Source organism: Poecile atricapillus, chromosome 3, assembly GCF_030490865.1.
Source record: "Poecile atricapillus isolate bPoeAtr1 chromosome 3, bPoeAtr1.hap1, whole genome shotgun sequence".
Classification (NCBI taxonomy): domain Eukaryota; kingdom Metazoa; phylum Chordata; class Aves; order Passeriformes; family Paridae; genus Poecile; species Poecile atricapillus.
In genome coordinates, this window is record NC_081251.1 from 115,749,349 (window position 1) to 115,756,660 (window position 7,312).

Here is a 7,312-nt window from a genome sequence, read left to right on the forward strand (position 1 = left end):
CTTTTAAAAAGCATTTGTATAAAGCAAATGACCAGAAGCCTTAGGTACCAGACCAATTAAACCATGCAGCAGTTGGTTTAATCTGAAGCTTCTCTCATGGCAGCTGACCCTTAGCAATGGTACATCTTCTTAAAATTTTGGAAACACTGAAAAATAAGAAAGCTATAACAATAGCAATAACAATATATCAACGATATAACAATATAACAATACTAATATAACAACAAACAATAGAACTCTCGATGAAGTCAAAGGTGTCACAGACTGCATTCACTTCTGTCCACAAGCAGGTGTTCATCTTCATCTCTTTAGGAAAATAACTATACTTTGCAATTTAAACAAATATTTTCAATAAAACATAAAGCAATTTAAATTTAAACCTGTTAAAAATTAATTATGATAAAAGGAAGTAACAAAACTTAAAATCAAAAAATACCAAAGTTATAACTTAAGTTAAAAACACTCAAACTTAAACATAGTGAAATTTAACTTTGCTTAATTCTATCAACACTTAATTTGTATCAGATGACAACACAACTTAATCCTGATGAGCAGGTAAAATGGTGACCGTGGCCATCGTGCCAGACCCAAAGGTGGGCTCCTCAGACAAAAAGATCCAGGATGACATCAAGACTCAAAGGCTGATGACACAAAGCTCATGACAACACAGAGATGGGTTGGAACAGCTCTATAAAGGCTTGGGTGACGCTGAGGAAAAAACCTCCCCCTTTAGTCCCAAAGGGTCTGTCCCACAAGAGCCCTCCCCTCAAAACTAACTTCAAATTGACTCCCAAAGGTTTTCCTCCTCCCAACCACCAGTCTGAACACTTAGCTCTCTGAAGACAAGTGGCCAAAATCCATCCTCGACAGAAAAGAGCACATCAGCACTGTGGATGTTGATACATTCCCCATGGCAGCTGCAAAAGAAAGAGAATGAGAAAATTCAGAGTGTGACAACACCTGCCCAAAGAGATCCCATCCACATCCCCCCTCTCCCTTGTAATAGCCAAAGCTTATCACTTACCTGCTGTTTCCAAATGTCACCTCTATACCTGCTCACAGATACCTAAGACAACAAAACCAAAAATATGACTATCACCCTTGAGAAGACAAATCCCCGGGGCTCCTCTCCACACCACTGCCTCAGGCTCACCTCAAATCTTCATCTAATCTGGATGATCTGGATGGATGGCCCAGAGAATTCCTGCAAAACAAAAAAGTACACAGCTTAGCACACTGCCACAGACCACTCACTAATTACTCACCCCACCTAAACACCAGCTCACCTGTCTGCCTCTATTCCTTGGCATGCCTAGGGCAGTGGCAGGGCCTGCAGAGAAACAAAGAATGAAGAAAACATGTTGAGAAACTGTGAAATCACAGCCTCCCTTCTCTGACTGAAATGCATCACACCTATACATCAAGCTTGCACCCACCTGGCCTCCCCTGGGTGTTTGCAAGTGGACCACCTGAAATGCACAAACCAACAGCTTAGAGCTGGTGTACCAGAATCTGGGACCCAAGCCATAAGAACTTGTTCTGTCCACTGGTCACCACTCACCTCATTCCATCAAACTTGACTGCCAGTATCCAGCATTAATTCCTGAAAATAAAGACAAGGAACAATGCTGTAACATGGGCATTATTTACACGGCCCCTGCAAAGATAAACAGTGACTGACCTTCCCATGGGAACCCCCTCATCTGGTGTGGGGCACTCTGCCACAGGTTAAATCCATCTGCTCTGAAAGAAAGTTACTACAAAAGTCAAGGTGCTGCATGATAACAGCTCCAGACATCTTGTGTCAATCTAGGATACCACCTAGAGTCCAACTGCATCCTACATTACAAATCTCAAATTACAGGGGCCTAGGACTTGTCCTTTTACACCTACACCCAGACTAGGCAGCAGGGCAGAGCAGCTCCGGGCCAAACACACACAGACACCCATGACACAGGAGATGACAAACAACAGGATGCAACAAGGAGAGAAAACTCACAGTGAGGAGAACAACCATAAAAAAGAGCCCTGGCAGAAGATGACACTAACAGCATGACTCATTCCAGGAGCTGCTCAGCAAAACCCAAGGATCATACTGTTGGCATCCTCTACCTGTCTTCACACTCTCCTAAGCTCTAATCTCCTACAATGGATCCTTGTGGTGCACAGCTGTTGATACAGCTCAGAACAAGACATTAAAAGACATCCAACTGGATACTTCTAAAGAGAGATGCAATTCTGACGTGCATCCAAGCTCACAAGCCAAAGGTCCAATGGTATTGGCACCAGGCCAAAGGATGCAGAGATTGGAGACATTAATGATGATGCCTGGAATTTCAGATAATCCCCTCAAAGGGGTAAGGCAGAAGATGTGTGACACGCAGTGCCCAAAAGACACACAATGTATGACAGACAAAGGACACAACACACACCAGGACTGCTCTGCCCTGCACAGCCCAGCAGTGATGATCAAAAGTGAGATTTTTTCTGTGGTCTAAGGAGCCCTTTCTTGGATATCCCCATCTCTACAGCTAATTCAAAAATCCCTCCTGACAAGTCTGAACCCAGCACCTCTCCTTCATCCCCTCCGAGGAGGGTAGCCCTCAACTTACCTCTCAGGTGTCTGGCAATGCAAATTCATGTCAGGTACAAAAGAAGGCTGCCTCACCAGCTGGGAAGTTCCTGCCATCACCAGGTTGTTATCTCTCAGTCAGCTACAGTAAAGAAAACCAAACATCAGCACATGAACTTAGCAGCACAGCAGCCAAAACCCAACAATTCTGCTACTCACCATCTCCTAGGAATGTCCGGGTCCTCAGCCCCACACTCCAGCAGTGCTCAGAGGCTGATGCCATCATCACACGGTATATCTGGGTTAAGAAGAGACAAGGTTACACAGCTGAAACTTGAGTGGAACCTCACTCTCCCCACATATACTCAGCTGTTGCCAAAGACTACCTGGATGGCACCTTCAAGTGGAAAAGGTAAAGGCTTCATCACAGAATCCCATAATACTTCTGGATGGCTCGTAATAGCAGCTCAAGGGCAGCAAAGAGGCTCCATCAGCTGGTTGGCAGGGGGGTTCAGCCCTGTAATACAAGTGGACTGCCTAAAACACACAAATGGATGCCTGGAGTTGCACCAGAATTTAGCACCCAAGTAATAACAACTCATTCTGTCCACTGGTCACTACTCACCTTGCTTACTTGACCTTGACAGCTGATATCGCACTTTACTTCCTAAAAATAAAGATAAAGAGCAAGCCTGTAACATAGCCACTGTTTACACCAACCCTGAAAAGTCAAACAATGACTGACCTTCCCAGGGGAGAAGGGGCAGAACAAAACAGAAAGGTGTGTACCAGCACAGGGTCCAAAGGCATCGCCTTGCCGTAGTAGTTTCCATCTGAAGCCACTTGACTGTGGCAGCTTCTCACAAGCATCTCTGTCATGTTGGATGAGCAGTTTGCATGCTGCAGACCACCTGTAAAACACCCAAAAAAGGATGCTTATAGCCTCATCACTAATACAACAAGTCCAGTAGCATCTAGTTCTGTACTGGAATCAATGCTCATCTCACTTGCCAGTACTCATCTGGCTCACCAGCCCAAAGAACCATTTGTCAAAGCCACCCAGACACACAGGGAAAGCTTAACCTTTCCTAAGCTCTCATTTCTCAAGGCAGACCACCTAGGACCCAACAACAGCATGCATTGAGACAAACAACTACAAAACTCGAGATGCTGCTGTACTGCTCCACCAAACCCTGATGGTTGCTCCATCCAAGGTGTGGCTCAAGTGGCTAAGCACAGCAAAAGATCACCTGCAAAGTCTTCTTTCTACTCCACCTACCACCCAGTCTATTCCCCAGGGCAGAGCAGTTCCAGGCTAAACACAAACACTCAAACAACAAACAGTGTGACACGAGGATGATAAAAAAGCTCTCAGTGAGAAGAAAAATGGCAATGATCAAGACAAGACCAAAAGAGATGACCAAGAGTATGGCAATGGTAGATGGAAGAGGGTTTAAGGAGCAGAAGAAAAGATTGTAATAGTTCTAAGAACTGTTGGTCATGATGATCAAGACAGCTGTGAGACAATCCCACATTCAGAATGCTTCACATATCCTTACAACCTTACAAGCCCTGGGACATTACAGCTCATGGCTGGAAAGGATGGATGACAATACAGCCAAGAAAAAGGCCTCAAAAGATGTCTGGCTCAATACTTCCAAGATGCAATTCCAAGACACAACGAAGCTTGCCAGTAAAAGAGCAAATGATATCGGCATTATGCCAAGAAACAAGTATTTGAGAACCAAGAGGTGACAGCCAACACTTGCAACAAGCCCCTTGAGGGTAAAAAGCCAGAGTGATCTGATCCAAGGGATGCCAAAGACACAGAAGACACACCAGACAACACAACACACACTGGAACTGCTCTGCACCACACACCCTACAGCTGCAATCAAAAGTAGAGCTGCTCCTTATAGCTGTCCCAAGAGGTCCCTCCAAAGGTGTTCCTTCCCCCGGCACTAATTTTTAACTCTTCCAGGAATAATTTTTAACTCTTCCAGGAATCCACTACCCTGCTATCATCCCATCTCCCAGTCATGGCCCCCAGCTTAGCTTTTGGATGAGCAGCAATGTAAATCCACAGTGCATGGAAAGTGAGTCTGCCTTGGCTGTCTCAGAACACTCCGTGATCACTGGTTAGTTTCTCAGTCAGCTACAACAAAGAAAACCAAATTAATTCCATTAATTTAGTAGCCAAATCCCCACAAGTCAGCTACTCACCATCCCCTAAGTGTGCCCAGGTCCTCAGTGTGCGTCTCTGTCCTGAGGCAAAGGCTGCAGCTGTCATTACAAGGTACGCCTGGGTAAGTGAGAGACAAAGTTATGTAGCATTTCTGTGAGCACAGTAGGTGCCTTGATACACTTAAATGCATCTGCTGTGCTCGAGGAAAAGCCTTAAGACACCTCCAGCTGGATATAGTTTCCCACTGTGCTACCTTCAGAATCCCTCCTGGCAATTCCTAACCCAGTACCCTACACATGCTCCTTCTCACAGCTGCAATCCTCACCTTACCTATGGGAAGTCTCCACCTCAGACGTCACCCCTAACACAGGGCAGGTTCCTTTTGTGGCACAATGAATCTGCTAAAAGCTCTAAAGTTTCATACTTGTCCCAGTCTGGAATTCCAAGGAGTTACAATACTCTGAAGAAAATCAAGAACAAAAAAAAAAGAAGTTACAAAAGCACCTTACCACCCCAAAATCATAAACTTAAATACTCCCTGCACTCAATGCTGCTTTCTTCATGGTGTTTTTAAAAGCCTGTGTTATTTCAGATAGCAATAGCAGCTGCTGATAAAACTCTGAGATAACCTAAAAGAACCCCTTCATTGAAATAAGAGGAGAGCTCTTAACCCACCTGACCCAGAGAGGCAATAAATCCCTTGTGCCCAGGGCTGGGGTTAATATACCCCTGGCCAGGCCGGCCTCTTGTTCCCACAATGCCCAAGAAAAAGGTGGAGGCAATTCCCACAAGGTATAAAAGCACTGAGAGGAGCTGCAGCTGTTTGGCTCCTCTGACTTAAATTCAAGGTGAGCAGAGGGCTCTGCAGAAGCCTTCTTTTCCACTACAGCTGCATCCACCAAAAGGAGGTGCAGCAGGTAGGGAAAAAACCTGCTCATTTTGGCAGCATAGGCTGGTGAATTGGCTAATTCCCTATCAACTTGCATAATTGTTCATCAGTAGTTGCTTGGTAGTACCCTGTAGGTGACCAAGTAAAGTAGAAGAGAAGAATAACAATATAAATGGTGTAGCTCCCATGGGGGCCTCTAATTAAGGCTATATATACATAAATATATATATACCTGTATATATATATGTCATAGATGAAAAAAAGAAAGGTAATGGACTCTTTGGCAGCGTTAAGGTTACGTATGTGCTGCACTAGCTATGATGTGTAAGACTAGTGCCAGGGCAGGGATAGAAAGACATTTCACTCACTTTAAACCCCTTTTTGCCCCATAGCCACCCTTTTTTTCTGGAGGTGCTGGGGAAGGACTGATAAGATGAAAGGGGAAAGCTGGATGTTTCCCCTGGGACTCCACATGCTGCGCCACCTGCTCAGGTGCTGCCCCATGGCACTAGGGCGTTTCCCTTGGCATTTCCTGGGAGCAATGCTCTGTGCCCAAGTGCATCTATCTGTTCCCCAGCCCCTGCTGGATGCTCCAGCCCTGGTTCCTGGAGGGACATTTGGGATGCTCCCATTGACCCCTCTGACGTAGCAGCTCCCTGCACAGGTGCACCCAGGTAACCCTGTAAGAGCAGCCCCTGGCAGGAGCTGCCTCATTCTCACTGGTCACCCCTGGGGCTGCTGCACCTTGGAGCAGTAGGGTGAGGTGGAGAAAAGTCCCACTGATAGTTCCCTCCCCTGCACAGTCTGTCCCTGAAACACTAGAGTGCTAGGCTTGCCTTTCCATGGTGGTTCTCAGATCCATGCTCTTCCTGTGGCCCTGTACATGGATGGGCAGCAGAGATGGTCCCTCAGAGGGTTTTGTTGGGCTCCTGGTTCCCCCCTCAGCTCTTCCTTCCCTCTTTTCCCTTAACTCCCACTCTACTCTTTGCCAATGGATTTGCCAATGTGACAGTTCAGCCTGCCAAGCTCTACTTCATCGCCTTCCACATTGTGATGGTGATAATCATTGTCAAGTACGTTTTTTGGGATGATTTCAGATAGAAAGGGGGATCTGTCCCTGCCAGGGCACTGCTGGTGGGCCTGGGGTCACCCATGGGAGACAGGTGGGCTGTGTTTAGAGGGATCTGCTGTGTTCTTGTCCCTGCTCTGCTGCTCTGACCTGGAGGAGATGGAGCACTGGGAAATGAGCCTGGGAATACTGAGATGGGCAATGCCAGTGAGGAAACGCTGCCTCAGTTCTGCTCATTGTTCCTTCCAGTATCTTTGTGTCCTTCATCTTGGAAGCTTTCTTTGTGGAGTACTCCCTGGAGAAGAGTGAAGTGGAAACTGCCATTGAGCAGAAAATCCATGAGCTGGGAATGGGAGTTCAAGAGTAAGCCCCCCAAATGTGCCCGTGCTGGATGTGGCCAATTTGGCACCACTGATGAGGGAAAACCGGCCTCTCCTGGCATTCTTGCTGTACCCCGAGTTTCCATTATGTGGGAATAGAAGGACTTAAAATCACAAATAATGGCCTTATCTTCAAGAAGAGCTCAGAGTACTTAAAGCGGATGGGCTGGAACAGCAGGGAATGTAATCTGGGGGGTTTTCGTACCTGTTTTAAAAC

The 7,312-nt window shown here is 46.2% G+C and overlaps 1 long non-coding RNA gene across 1 annotated transcript; it reads right to left on the minus strand.

Annotated features, from left to right (window-relative positions):
- Positions 1-550: 550 nt before the first annotated feature.
- On the minus strand, positions 551-4,522 carry LOC131577618 (uncharacterized). Its single transcript, XR_009277256.1, has 11 exons — positions 3,362-4,522; positions 3,198-3,239; positions 2,959-3,109; positions 2,792-2,870; positions 2,613-2,714; positions 1,562-1,603; positions 1,437-1,469; positions 1,287-1,330; positions 1,154-1,204; positions 1,025-1,066; positions 551-917 (listed from the first exon to the last, which is right to left on the minus strand). It is a non-coding gene; the product is annotated as an uncharacterized LOC131577618 (long non-coding RNA).
- Positions 4,523-7,312: the final 2,790 nt, after the last annotated feature.